Consider the following 14,570-nt stretch of genomic DNA (forward strand, 5'->3'; position numbering starts at 1 on the left):
GGTTGGTAGACACACATCAGGACTGGGAGCCTTCTTGGCCGAGTGTTGGATACCAGATTTACACGAGCCAGTGCGTGTTGTGCAAAGATGACTGCAGTTTTGTTACAGCAGGAAGGAACACACCCACGGCTTTGAAAGGGTTCTTAAATGTTCAGCAGCCGAACCGCATTGCAAGTGTAGGGCTATTGAGTTTCAGACCAAACTAATTTTTGAGGTCATACTTAAATCCTTTAGCGATCATCTTCAGTACTATTTTCTTGAAATTTGAAATAGGAACCTAAATAAGATCAGAACGGGACACAATCTAATCCATCATGCAAGAGCAAAGCCAGGTGTGCCTCTTTGCTATTTCTATAGCCCTGATAAACAGCTAATTACTTATCTAGATTAAAAGGTTAGGAGAACCCCAGAATACTGGGATTTGAGTATCTGCGTGCGTTTTCTGAAAGACAGAATTGGCCTTGATATGTGTATGTTTCAATTTATACATTTGAGAATATTATAAAAAGTAAAGGCAAAGTTTGGCAAAAATGACATCAACTTTCGCTTGGGAGCTGCTCTGGAAAAGCAGATTTCCTGAGAGAGCTGGAAACCCCCTCAGGGCTGCGCTTCCTCCGCAGCGGAGGTGTCCAATCTGGGCGGTCCCAGCATGCCGGGGCCGCGGAGGCCCCACCCGGCCTTCTTCCCTGGAAACCGCCAGGATGTGCGGGCTGCGAGCCCTCCTCCGCGGCAGCTAAGGCGCGCGCAAGCTGGGCGCGCCCCCAGCACTCCAGGCCCGTGTGTCTTAGACCGAGCTCCAGTCGGAGAGGCTTGCTGACCTTGAAGTTGCACTTGCCTACCCCCGCCCTTTGTCCGCCCCGCCCCACGCCGTCCCGCGGCCTTAGCGTTAGCTTGAAACCCTCACAGCTGAGGTCTACCATCCTGCTCCCCCGCCGGGTTTGGGAAGGCAGGATCTACTTGGTGGCGGAGGGATTCAAGCCCATCAAGCTCCCCAAGTCAAGCCTTTGGGCCTCGTTTTGTCATCAGAATTTTCTTCCCCTCCCGACCAGGTCCCACCAAGCTCAGTGCGGAGACAGGCCATGGGTCCCCGTGCGTGCTGGGGAATGGGGAGGCTAATGAGGGGAGGGCAGCGAGGGCGCCGGGCCGTGGGAGCTGGAACCTTGCTGGCAGTGCGCACAGGGTCCCAGCCTTACCATGGCTTTGAGGTGTTGGCAATTCCAGGGACTTCGACCTTGGAAAAGCAGAAACCTGTTGATAGAAAGTTCTTTCGGAAAGATTTTCCTTTTCTTTATCTCTTTTAAAGAAAAGAGGCTGATCCTCACGACTATTTGGCGACAAATTGGTTTAAGTTTGAACAAACGCTGAAGGGAAACGCTCAGCTCCCGCAACAAGCAGCTTTTTCAGCGCGACCGTGCGCCCCACGCGGGCGAGAGGAGCGGTCCCCTGGCCGGCCGGGAAGGGCTCCCCAGGGGTCTGTTCAATTGCGGCGACTTTTAAGGCGAGGGGCGCGGTAGAGCGAGAGAAAAACTTGGAGCCCGCCCAGCACGCTGGGATCCCAAGAGAGCAGTTTAGAAAAGGAATCAAGGCAAACTAGTGAAAAGATTTTCCGAGGAATTCACTCCCTCCTTGGTTACCTGGGACGTAATCCTGGATTCATTCGCACTCCCTAAGGACTGTTAACTCTTATTGGTATTATACGTGTTTTCCCTTTCGAATTTTTATCGAATCTTGGAAAACGTGGAAAATTTTTTAGAAAAATAAAAATTTGGGGGGTTAAAAAGGGCACTTTTAGGGTTTGTTTGGTGCCCCCAAATTAAGGAAGACACAAACTGGAAAAGGCTTAAATTCTGCTTTGGGATTTTAGCTCTGAGATTTAAAACCCACAGCGCCATCTCCTGGCAGTAAGGAGAATGTAGCGGTGGATGACAACATACTTAAACACTGAATATGAAATATTTAAATATGAGAGACTTGACTTTACGCCTCAGGAAGTATTTCAGTGATAAATTGATTACTGTGATACAAGACGAGCTGAAAGTTTGTGATCATTAAAGGTTGTCAGACACAATCTTGGAAGCTAATTATTTGTGAATAGAAGTTTGTATGTTACATTTACACACATAGCATTTTTTATAGATGTGGATGTAGTTATTATCCTAGGAACTTGTGATTAAAATATGACTTTAATTTTTAATAAATACATAATTTTATGGAAGAAATTAAATCATAGATTAATTTCTAAATCAGGATTTGAACTAGTTATTTTGTGCAAAAGATACTGTAACTTTATAAATACCTCAGTGCTCTCAGGCATTCATTGATTAGTGAAAACCAATTGCTTAATTACTATTTGGATATTTTCACGATCAAAACATTTTTCCTTCAAGTATGACTTAGTAAAAGCAGTTCTCTTGGTTTACTTTCTGTGGATGACGCTTACCATAGATGATACAAAGGAGATTATTGTGAAATGGTGGTGTTTTGAAACACAAATTCACCTAGTTCCTCATTGACTTTTACTAGTCAATGTTAGTAAAAAGTCTTCCTTATTTTTCTCAATAGCCCTTTGCTTTCTTTAACAGTCTTATCATCTCATAAGCTTTCATAATGGCTTATTTAGGCTTTCTGAGCCTTAAATATTACCCAAAGCTAAATTGTTTTCCAAAAATTGAATGTATGTATTAGAATCATGCATACCTAACACTCTTGTGAATTACAATGTTTCTAAAGTGTGAGTATTTTTGCAAGCTTTGCTCCCTTTTGTAAATAAGATCAAAATCCAGTCAAACTTAGAGATGAAACCCCAATTAAGAACATTTCTCATCTATGACTATATGCCCAGGCCAGCTGCTTGAAATACAAATAAAAGTAGATATGCTTTTTGTAGTGTACAAAATATTATGAATATCCTTCAAAAATATTGTAGATCAAACAGACAAATGTAAACTTCACTTCAGTTGAAAGATTAGTTTCATTTGATTAATTAAAGTGAAGATCTATTAAGCCAAATATTTGGACTCATTTACTCTGTCAATGCAAGCCTTCCTGTTTGAAAGAAATTTGATTATATATATGGGAGGAACTAGATAAACAGATGGTTAGCTAGAGAGCTTTTTCACAGTTGAAATTTTTAAACTTAACATGGATAAGTTTGACACCTTCGCAAACATTTTCGATGAGGTCATTTGATCTGTTCCAGCAATGCAGGATTGCTGCACATAATCATTTTAACTTGTATTTCAGGAACATTTCACTCAGTTTATCTATTAATGTGTTTGGCCAGAAACGGCGCTGATTGGGCTGTCCGCTTGGAAACACACACACACACACACACACACACACACACACACACACACACACACTCACACTTGTGCTCTGTTTACACAGTGGTAAGCAAGTATTTAAAAAGGAAATCAACAGTGATAAAGCATCATGACAAGAGTGTCTTATCATCAAAATAATATTCCTCTGATGAAATAGTTCGTTCAGACTACCTGAAGGGGGTGCATCATTTGCTTACGCCTGTCTGTTGTAACACAATGCCCACCTGGAGAATGGATATTATCATGTGGCAGAGTGACATGAAAGTTAATCCCCAAAGTGACTTAAGAGCCTCCTTGGCCTTAGGTATATACATATCAACCCTCTCATTGCCTTCACAGATTAGGAAGTTGAGGTTTTCCCAGGAAGGTGGTTTTGTGATCCGTGTACTTAAATATCCTGAATCCCTTGAATCACCTCCCATGATGTCATTGTTTTTGAGAACAAGGGGTCAAGGGGATAAAAAGGGAGAAAAAAAAGAAGGAAGGGTAGAAAGAAAGAAGGCTGGGCGTTTCCGTCATGGCACAGCAGAACTGAATCTGACTAGGATCCACGAAGACCCAGGTTCGATCCCTGGCCTCGCTCAGCGGGTTAAGGAACGGGTGCTGCCCTGAGCTGTGGTGTAGGTGGCAGATGTGGCTCGGATCTTGCCTTGCTGTGGCTGTGGTGTAGGCCAGCGGCTATAGGTCCGATTCTACCCCCAGCCTGGAAACCTCCATGTGCCACAGGTGCGGCCCTAAAACAAGACAAAAAAAGAAAGAAAGAAAGAAAGCTGAGGAAAAGTGGGTAGGCAGATTTGAGGCCAAAGGATGCAGTTAGTGTATTCAGTGTATGTGGAAAGTGCTTGTCCCATGAAAATACAGTCTGCTTTCCCTTTAAAAAGAGGTTTTGGAATGATGATTTTTACATGTGTCCAAACCTGGTTGCACTTCTCTGTGAATCACTTTAAAAGGTATGAGTAGGTGTGGTAGAAAGAGCAGGCTCTTGGCAGAAGAACTATGTAATTGGTGGCAATTTTCTGGATCCTACTTAGCTTCGGGAGGAAAATGGATCTATTCATCATGCCTTTCCCGACTGCCTCAGTGTCTTTATCAGAGGAGACTCTGTGGAAATATTTTTTAAGTTAAAAAAAAATGTTTGTATGGAAACATTTTATTTTCATACATCAATGCTATTATTATTATTAGTCTTTTTTTTTTTTTTTTTTTTTTTTTTTTAAGTTTGTACTTGCAGTAAATGGACGTTCCCAGGCTAGGGGTCCAATCGGAGCTGCAGCTGCCAGCCTACACCACAGCCACAGCAACGCCAGATCCAAGCCTCACCTGAGACCTACACCGCAGCTCACGTCAATACCGGATCCTTAACCCACTGAGTGAGGCCAGGGATCGAACCCTCGTCCTCATGGATACTAGCCAGGTTTGTTACCTGCTGAACCATAGCAGCAACTCCAATGCTATTATTATTTTTTATAGTCCATCAGACAGTTTATTGTTTTTGTTTTTTGGCTGCACCCAAGGCACATGGAAGTTCCCCAGCCAGGGATAGAATCTGCACCACAGCAGCATCCAGAGCCACAGCAGTGACAATGCTGGATCCTTAATCTGCTGAGTCACCAGGGAACCCCCTCATCAGACAGTTTTCAATTCAGTTGACTGTGCTCACCTTGAAGCCAGTTTGAATTTTTTTTTAATGAGAGATTTATGGAGACAATGTTTGTCAAAGGACTAAATTTATTACCTACCTTGCCTTCCCTTGTGCACTAATTTGGTTCTTCTTATCAGGAAAGGAAATCAGGTTTTGTCTGAATTATTTTTCTTTTTAAGCCTCAGCTGTTCATTGCCCCCATGTTTCATTTTTTTGTTAGGTATTTGAAGATAATTTCTACTTAAATTTTGTATTATTATTTTACTAGAATCAGAGTTACATTGATTCTGTGTGGACTGAGAAATGCATAGAGCAATGGTTTTTTTAATAGACATGGTGTGGAAAGGCTCTCCTAAGCAAGGCAAAAATCCAGAGATTCACATTTAATGTTGATACATTTAACTACACATTTAAAAATTAAGATTTCTGTTCTACAAAGAAAGACACCATAAACAAAGTTAAAAGACAAATAGCAGACTAGGAGGAGAAAATAAAGACATAAAATATGCAGAGAATTTCTTCACAACAAGAAGCAGCTATCTAAAAAAAATAGGACCATAATTTAGCCTGGCAATTAGTAGAAAAATCTCATGTCCAAAAGTGATATGAAAAGATGTTCAGAATCTTTAATAAAAATAACATATAAATTAAAAAAATTTATAATTAGTCTAATTAAAAAATAGTAATGATATGTAGAGTTGGGAGGAAAATGGTTGTCATGAAAATCAATACAGTCTTTTTGAGAAAGTGATTTGGAATCTGACACCTAAGAATCTATACTACAGAAAAAATGGCGTGAGTACTATCAATGGAGGTATAAGGGTTTTCTGAAATGGCAAAAAGTAAGAAACAATGTTCTTTAGTAAGCAAATGATTAAATAAATGATGGTGTCTCCATTCTATAAAATAGTTTGTTGAATCTGACAAGGTCATTTTTGGTATTTAGAAAAGGCATGTGGGTGGATACATGCAGGAAAAAAAACTTTTTATTTTCATTTTTTGCTTTTTAGGGCCGCACCTGTGGCATGTGGAAGTTCCTAGATTAGGGGTCAAATCAGAGCTGCATCTGAGACCTAGGCCACAGCTTGCAGCAATGCTGAATCCTTGACCCACTGAGCGAGGCCAGGGGTCGAACTCGATACTAGTTGGGTTCATAACCCCCTGAGCCACAAGGGGAACTTCCCCTGCAGGAAAAAATCTGAAGGAAGTATACTGAACAGTTAACCCTGGTTCTCTAACCCTGGAAACTGAAATTTAAGGGTCAAGGGTAGTGTTTTTCATAAGTTATTTTCAATAGTTTGATAAAGATTATGGGTGACAGACATATTTACTGTTATGGGTATTTTTTAAAAACAGTTTAAAAACGGTAAAAATTAATGATTAAATACATTAATATTTACTGTAAGTGTTAATATTACTGTAAGTTCTTTGCATCATTATTCAGTCATTTCTCCTTTTAAAAATATCGACAGTGGAGTTCCCGTTGTGGCACAATGGAAACGAATCTGACTAGTATCCAGGAAGATTCAGGTTCAGTCCCTGGCTTCCCTCTGTGGGTTAAGGATCCAGTGTTGCATTGAGCTGTGGTGTAGGTGGCAGATACGGCTTGGATCCCTCATTGCTGGGGCTATGGCTGGGGCTGTGGCTGGGGCTGTGGCTGGCAGCTGCAGCTCTGGTTGGGCCCTTGCCTGGGAACCTCCATGTACCTCAGGTGCAGCCCTAAAGAGAAAAATAAATAAATAAATAAATAAAAATATTAACAGCAATTTTCCTAATTTTAAAGATTTGCTTTCCACAATTTTGCTTCTCACATTTTATTACCTTAAACCATTTTGTTTCATGTGGTTTGTATCAAGAATACATTTAGAAATAATAATGTTTATGAATAATATATGTATATATTGCTTAACCACAGATATCTGCCCTTTATTTCTGGTAATTGCATTTTAAAAGAAAATTTATGATATTAAAAAGATACATTATTATTGCATATATAATATAATATGTATTATTATGTATTATATATAATTATTGCAATGTTAGTGGCTTTACTGAATTTCAATAAGGAATAATTCAGTTTTACTTTGTAAGTTGAGCCATTTTATACTTACATTTTAGCATGATCATAGCAGTGGTTTTTAAAGAGCAGAAGAAACATGGATTTTCGTGGAGCAAGAATTCTCACTTTCAGCTTTAAAAGTATGATTTTGGGGTACGACTTGACCCTTTGGTCTCCTTACATGTGTTTGTGTTAACATTTGCCCATTCTGGTTCCCGGTTCAAAAGTGAAAGAACAATGGTTTTTGCCTTCGAGGTTACTAAAATTCACATTTTAATCTTTCAGGGTCTGCTATTTTCCAGTCACACTCTGAGGTCTGATTGTCAGCTTTATGTCTCAGAAAGTATTCCTCGCAATTCAGGTACAGTAAAGTATCTAGCTCGAGCTAGCCTCTGTGTACTATATAACTTTTATAGTCATTATAAAACATAATTTATTGAAAAAAACTTAAACCTTTTCCAACTCAGGTGACTTTTGATTTAAAAGTCTGTGATCCTGGCTATGGTAATCAGTGATGGCAGCTTTTTTTTTTTTTTTTTCTTTCTGAATTAAGTTTGCTGTTTATATTACAAAGTTTAGAAAATATGAAAGTAACATCATCTCAAAAGGTAACTGGTTAGATGAAATGCAGAGTCTATTGTGCGCTTTGGAATCACATTTAATACAAGGCCTAGAGAAATTTCCCATTCTTTGTGTCATATTTTCTCCTCTTCTATATATTTTTACTTTATTTGGGTTGCTACATAGTAAAGTCAGAAATATAGCAAGCCTCCCTCTGCTGTGACTATTGATTGGAAATACTTTGTTAAATGAAATTATGAGAAGCAGCTTAAGCTATTAACAGCAAAAGTAGATATTTAGAATAATAATTAATTATTAAAAGGGTTTTAGGAGGTTATTTAAAGGTGATGGTACAGGCAGCAAATCTCTGTGAATGCTTAAGTGCTTAACCTCTAAAGACATAAACTCTCAATATATTGTGATCTGAATTTGGAGGCAGTGCACTGACAGCAGTATTTCCTATGCACACGGAGGAGCTGACAAGATCAAGGTGTCCTCTGCAGCCTTAGACACTCTGGTCAGGGATCGTATCTGTTACTTGCAAGGTGTGTTTCACTACCTGTGGGTTGCTTTGTTACCTAGACATTGGGCATTGCAGTGAAATCCCTCCTTACTTGAATGCAAATGCAAATAGCACCAAGCTATTTTTATATTTGCCAACTGAGCTCTTCTGACTCGGACTGTGGTCAAAGCAATTAAGTCATCTTTCATCTGTGGGTAGTTTGATGTGCCAAGACCCAGAAATATCATTCAGAGTGTTGATCACGCTATCATTTAAAAGAAAGCGGTTTGCATATGAGTTAAGGTCAGGGCAGGTCTTCACTGTTTTTGTTGTTGTTGTTGTTGTTACTGTCAAACTCCCTATGTTTTCTAGTTACTGAGGCTGTTAGAGCTTTTATTTCTTCCTTTAAATGCATGGGATTTTTTTTTTAATTTAAAATAGATTCTGATACAGAAACAGACATGTTGAAAACAATCTCACATACAGTTAGGAGGAGAGTTTGTTTAATGAATACAGGCACTTGTAGAACTTACTGTTAAGGTATGAAGACATGATAGTCACCTATAGAAACTTTAAAATCACTCTCTTCTGTCTACATCAGTGTATTTATGGATAGTGAAAGGCAAGAGAGCACAACTTCTTTAAGGAGAGACTTAAAGAGATCTGAAAAGAGCTAACTTAATTGATAGGATATCTTAAATGAAAGCATGGGGCAAAAAAAGAACCCCCCCCTCCATTAAAAGAAGTGTCAGGAAATGTATTAGAGAGGCCGACAGATGACAATGTTTCTAAGAAGCACTGATTCTTAGTGAGTGTGACTTATAACGGAGGTGACAGTTTTGAATCGTGGGTAGGCTTGAGAGGTAAAAGAAAAAGCAGGGGGCTCCAGCAAGAATTTCTTCAGCCTATTTTTGAAGAGTCACGGTCCTGCAAGGAGAAACTATGCTTCAAAGCTCATTAGGAGGATAAAATGTGATCTTCATCTTGATAAGAGTAAGCAGTGAGTTTACAACTCACCTGAAGGTGCAGAATCAGGAAAGCTCCTGCCTCTATGAAGCATGTCAGAGTAATTTTGTAACCTAAATTAAGGTAAGTGGTGACAAAACCTATTTACACATTCCAGCAGTGCATCTATCTGTACAAACTGGATTCAGTTCTTGCCATGCAATTCAGCTCAATTGGACACAGAGCAACACAGAAAATATTCTGTGATCATGTACAGGGTTTTCTTTAAATCTTGTTTTTAAGGCGATTGCTTTTGGAAATAGATATCTAATTATTTTTTGTTAATCCAGTTCTATTTTAATAACAACAGAAAAACTCTGAAAGAGACATGTGTTAATTGTTGGCAAGCTCCAGATGCTATAGAGGAAAGTGGTGCATTAATCAGGATGAAACGATTGGGAGGTCAATGCTACCCTCGATGGTGCTGCTGCCACCTAGTGGCATGAATTTGTGGCCATGTACCTGGAGGGTCTAGTTAATTCAGTGTAATTTCAGTAGCAGCCACTGTTATCCTAGGTATCATACAAATAAATTTTCTACTTGTGATTGAAAATATCAAAATTTACTTTTTTCTTTACCTCAAGCAAAGAAACCCTCTTTATCACGATCTTTCCTTCTTAACTCTGTATACACTCCATTGCCCTTATAATCGCATATACATCATTTACTTTAGAAAAGGGATAGAAAATAATCATAGCACGCGAGACTTGTAAATTTATTTGTAGGTTACAAAGGCACTTATTGCAAAATGGGCCATTAGCTAGGCAAACAGATACTTCTTAAAATCTCATTTTATAAAATAAAAATAGATTTTATGGATTTTCCATTTGCTCAAACGCAGAACATAATTTCAGTCCTTCACATGCCTGTAATTACTTAAGGTTTTAAAGGCTAGCTGGGGAATGCCTTCATATATCTTAGCTTTCTCTCTTTCACTGATTCTCATCTTTATTTGTTTTTAACACGTCTGTAAACACATATTTGATATTATTCATCATATTCAGGTTTCATCTTCTTTTCATTGCGACTTTAATTGGTGACTGTGAATGATTACATACTTTATCTAATGCCTTAAAGAGTCAAAAAATACTTGCAGCATTATTCTATGAACCTAGATTCAGCTACTTGCTGCACATAACCAGTAACTTGAGAGGCAAGTGTCAGGAGAAAGGAAAGGTGCTTTAATCAGAAAAGCTGGCTATTTGGGGAAATGGTAGATTCGTGTCCAGAGACCAACTCCACAGAACCTGCTCAGCCGTGACAGTTTTAAAGGAAAAAGTGGAGGGGGGAAGAATCGCAGTGACTCATGGAGGCAGGAGGTTGGGTTCTGCATCCTTCTCCCCTGCCTGCAGACTGGCTGCCTCTCCCAGATGTTACCTGGCTGAGTGATCTGCCCTCAGGATTACTAAGGAGTCTACTGGGGGGCACAGAGCTAGGCTTACTTCCTTTTATCTCAGAAAAGAGGCAACAGGTTAGACAAGGCATGGTGTGCATTCAGGAGAGCATAGGTCAGGAGTTAATTTCAATTATTCAGTGATCGATCCCATTCTTATTAATTAGGTTTCTTTTTAAGGTGAGAGGGGAACAGAAGTGGGCAGAAGATCTGCTTTCAGTCCCCCACTGTCAAACATCATTCCATTTTCATGGGATTAGGGGCGAAGGTCCATCTTATGGAACTTTTTCATGCTGACATAAGGCGCCGTATTCGCAAAGTGGAAGGTGTCAACGTGGGTCTGTAGCATCTCTCTGCTGACAGTAATAAGTTGCTTGCTTAGGTACATGGTAGAGCAAGCTAGAATTATTTTGATGCCTGCAAAGATACAGATTATCATGAGCAATTGTGTTCCTCTTATTCTCTTGAGGCCAGTTCTTGAAGTTGTGCTAACGATAGAGCCAGTTCTGCTCAAGATGGAGCATCTTAGGTCATGGCTATAATCTGAGCACCATGCAGTTAGATTTTTCCCTCTGGTGGCAGTTATAGTATCTGCAAAATCAGGAATGTGTATCAGACATTGAATCCCTGATTTCCTAATCATTAGCTGCCTGGTTTTGTACTTGGTGGGAAGCCCTGCAGGATCATAAGAATAACTTCTAGCTAATTGGATTTGAAATAATCTTTTCTTTAGTTTTTGGTGTGAATGTCTTAAGAGAAGCACGTATCATAAGTGAAAATAATTTTTAAGTAAAAGAATGAAGTCTGGTGTTTCAACTTTAGCTCATTCCATTCCCTTTTCCTGTGACTTTGAGTTTGGGATTTGTGTGTTATAGACTTGTAGTGAAGCTTTTAAATATTTTGTTAATTTGGGTGGCTGAAATAACTGGTGCTACTTGACATGTGGCATGCATAACAAAGATAGTATTCAAATTAAATATTATACCAGATGTACCCACGCTCCATACGTGTAGTTTGCAAATGTTGCTTATTGTGCATTATGCATATTATGATTTCCTTTGATACCTAAAACTGTGAACTTTTGTTAGAATATGCATTATTTTGCTTCCAAACTCTTAACTCCATGTTGTTAAAATTGTATATACGAAAGTCTGGTCCTTAAAAGGAGGGCTCATTGGGTTTCTCAAGTGGAGTCTAAAAAAGGGTTAAAATCAACTTAGACAGAAATCATTAATTGCGTTGTGAACATAGAAATATAATTTTAAAATTCAGTCTAAGTTTTGGGAAAAACAAAGCATTTTTTGGAATGTTTGATAGTGATTACTTGACAACAATATGCTGTTTAGACTTTCTGGGTGCACCCACTTAAAAACACTAGGATCTGCCACTGAGCAGCAATGTTCTGTCCTTATCCACTGACAGTGATATAACTTCCACTGTCGTCAAGATATGGTGGCTCAGCGGGTTAAGGGTCCGGCGTTGTCACACCTGTGACTGGGGCGTGAGTTCTATCTCTGGCCTAGGGACCTTCTACATGCTGTGGATGGGGTCAGAAAACAGAGATGCGGATCACTAATAGCCCTTTAAATTCCATCTACAGTTCTATGCAATCTAAGCTGCCTAATACTTTTTCATCTTCTTTCTTGATTATCTCATCATAAGTTTTTCTTTCACGTTGTTTTCTCCCTTTCATTTGTCCTTTTTGTAATAGTTTTATCTCCGTGGAATATTGAAGTAGACATGAGGAAATTACGCTTAATACTGCACTCACTTAGTAGACCCCTTCTGTATACTTAAGCACTTTGCTGTGCATTAAGTAGTCCAAAGTGAACGAAACACAGACTGTGTTCTTGCTCTGTCTCCTCACTCCGTTTTTTGTATGGTCTGTGATACATGTTTATTCTCATAAACAGGTGTTTAGGTAAAAAATCAACCTTCAGAAAAGAAAAAGGAATTCCTAGTGATGGCGATATTATTAGGCGTGCTAACAAACAGCTCGAAGGTATCAGTGGTTTAGCAGATACAGCTGTATTTCTCACTCAGGCTCAGTCACGGTGGATGTTCCTACTTGGGCAGCTCTCCTGGGTTGGTGTCCTTCAAGTGGGGACTCTGGGATTCAAGGTCCTTCTGTTTTTTGATGCCATTCTCTTCATCATTCAAGGCACTGTGGGAAGGAAAGCCATTATGGCAAGAGCACAACCACCAATTATCCACTTCGGTCTGGAAATGACCCATATCACTTCTTTTCACATTCCATCAGCCAGAGTAGGGAAAACAGAGTTCCTGGTTGGGCTGGTGCTTTCCAGGACTGACTCTAAAGTACAGAAAGTGTTAGCCAGCCACAATGTATTACCTTTTTCAACTTCATTTTTTGGTTTTGCCTGCAGAAGTTCTCGGGCCAGAGATGGAACTACAGCAGTGAACTGAGCCATGACAACGCCAGTTCCTTAACCCACTGAGCTACCGGGAACTCCACATCTTTTAACTTTTATGTGACTTCAACAATTTTCAGTAATGATTGCATTTATTCTCCTAGAGGATAATTAAGTGCTCTTTCGTGTCTCACCAATGATAGCCATTAACATTCACTGTTATTTGAGATGCTGATGCATTTAATGTTATAATGAGGGCCCGGGGAAAGTAGCAGATAGTCTAAGGGGAGACCTTGTCTATGTCATCTCTCAAGTAAAACCGCTTTCTAGTGTCTCTCTGCTTCATTGATTCACCTTCTTTAAAACCTCATCTGAAAACATGCCTTTCTCCCTGGACTATGCTTCTTAATGTATTTCTTCGTTTGCCCTTTATTATTTAACTTTGTATTGTTTAATTAAATTAGGTTACATTATCATGTATTAAAGGTGCTATTCAAAGGAAGCTGTTGCACAATAGTTAGCATTTTTATTTCACTTGATGTTTCCAAAGCACTTCATGGTGTTAATGAGTAAACGGTCACAACATTCCAGGGAGGTATATTAATTACATCCCCCCGCCTTTTTTTCTTTTGAGAAATAGCCTATCTCAGTGAAGGACAAAAGGATATACTTCACTTCACATATACACCTGTGCTAAAGATCTTCCCCTTGACCTAATAGCACTGCAAGTTTATGATGGTAGAGGTATTAGCATGATTTCTTGAGATCCTGCAATGTCTCAGAAACCATGTTAAACACCTACTCAGGTGAATCTTTAATTTTTCCAATATCCCTTTAGGTACTTTGACTTATTATACCTGAGCTCAGCCACCTCATGTCCTGAGTTGCCTCACTAACATTGTTCAGAGGAGGAGGTCTACTAGGAGCACTAGGCCAGTGATGTGCGGTAATTCTGGGCCTGTGCCGTGAACACTTGGGATAACTCTTCCTTAGTTACCTAAAACTTTCTCACCAGGATCTTCTGTGGAAAAGACCTCTTTGTCGAGGAGTTTCTCTGCATCATAAGGACAACTTTAGCTCATAAAGACAACTTCAATAGAAGTTCATCCAAACTGCGTTTTCTGTCCTTGAGTGTAATTAGGTGTTAAACTTGACAGGCTATTGGTTAAGGAACCCAGGCAGCCTCAAATTGGATCATAGGATATTTGCCTTGGGTCACTTAAGGGAATTTTGGTAGAAATCCCTAACTGTTAAGGCCAAAGTCATGCCCAGTTTTCAAGTGTCATTTTGATGCCACCTCTCTGCTTGTCTTTGTGCTCTTTTCCCCGATGAAGAATTGGTCCTGTTGAGAGAGCTTTCTTCCCGAAGGTGCTCACTGCTCTTGTCTTGTTTAGAGTAGGTAGTGATGGGATTAAACAGCCTTAGGTTAGGTGAGAAAGCTTCCAATTATAGCAACCCCCTCAGAGATTCTTCAGGGGATTGGCCATGTTCACTGAGCCATTCTGAGAGGTGCCTCCCTTAAATCTTGCTTGGCTCTGTCCCACGTGACCCTATGATTTTTTTAAGCTCACTTGAATACTTTATGTAGTAGAGAACCAACAGATGATGTCTTAGTATGGAAGTCACTAAAGGATTATACAAAGGCGGTACTTTGTATAACTGTTAAGGGCTAGAACAAATACACATGCTTTCCTAAAACTAAAAGAAAATAAA

General features: G+C 39.5%; 1 long non-coding RNA gene across 2 annotated transcripts in view; it reads left to right on the plus strand.

Annotated features, from left to right (window-relative positions):
- The window catches only part of LOC106510065, a 144,878-nt gene that overhangs the window by 318 nt on the left and 129,990 nt on the right, over window positions 1-14,570 (plus strand). For both annotated transcript variants that reach the window (XR_002343286.1, XR_002343285.1), the window contains exon 2: window positions 7,310-7,385. This is a non-coding gene — a long non-coding RNA (uncharacterized LOC106510065). The remainder of the gene's footprint in view (window positions 1-7,309; window positions 7,386-14,570) is intronic.

This window comes from Sus scrofa, chromosome 4, assembly GCF_000003025.6.
Source record: "Sus scrofa isolate TJ Tabasco breed Duroc chromosome 4, Sscrofa11.1, whole genome shotgun sequence".
Taxonomy (NCBI): Eukaryota; Metazoa; Chordata; class Mammalia; order Artiodactyla; family Suidae; genus Sus; species Sus scrofa.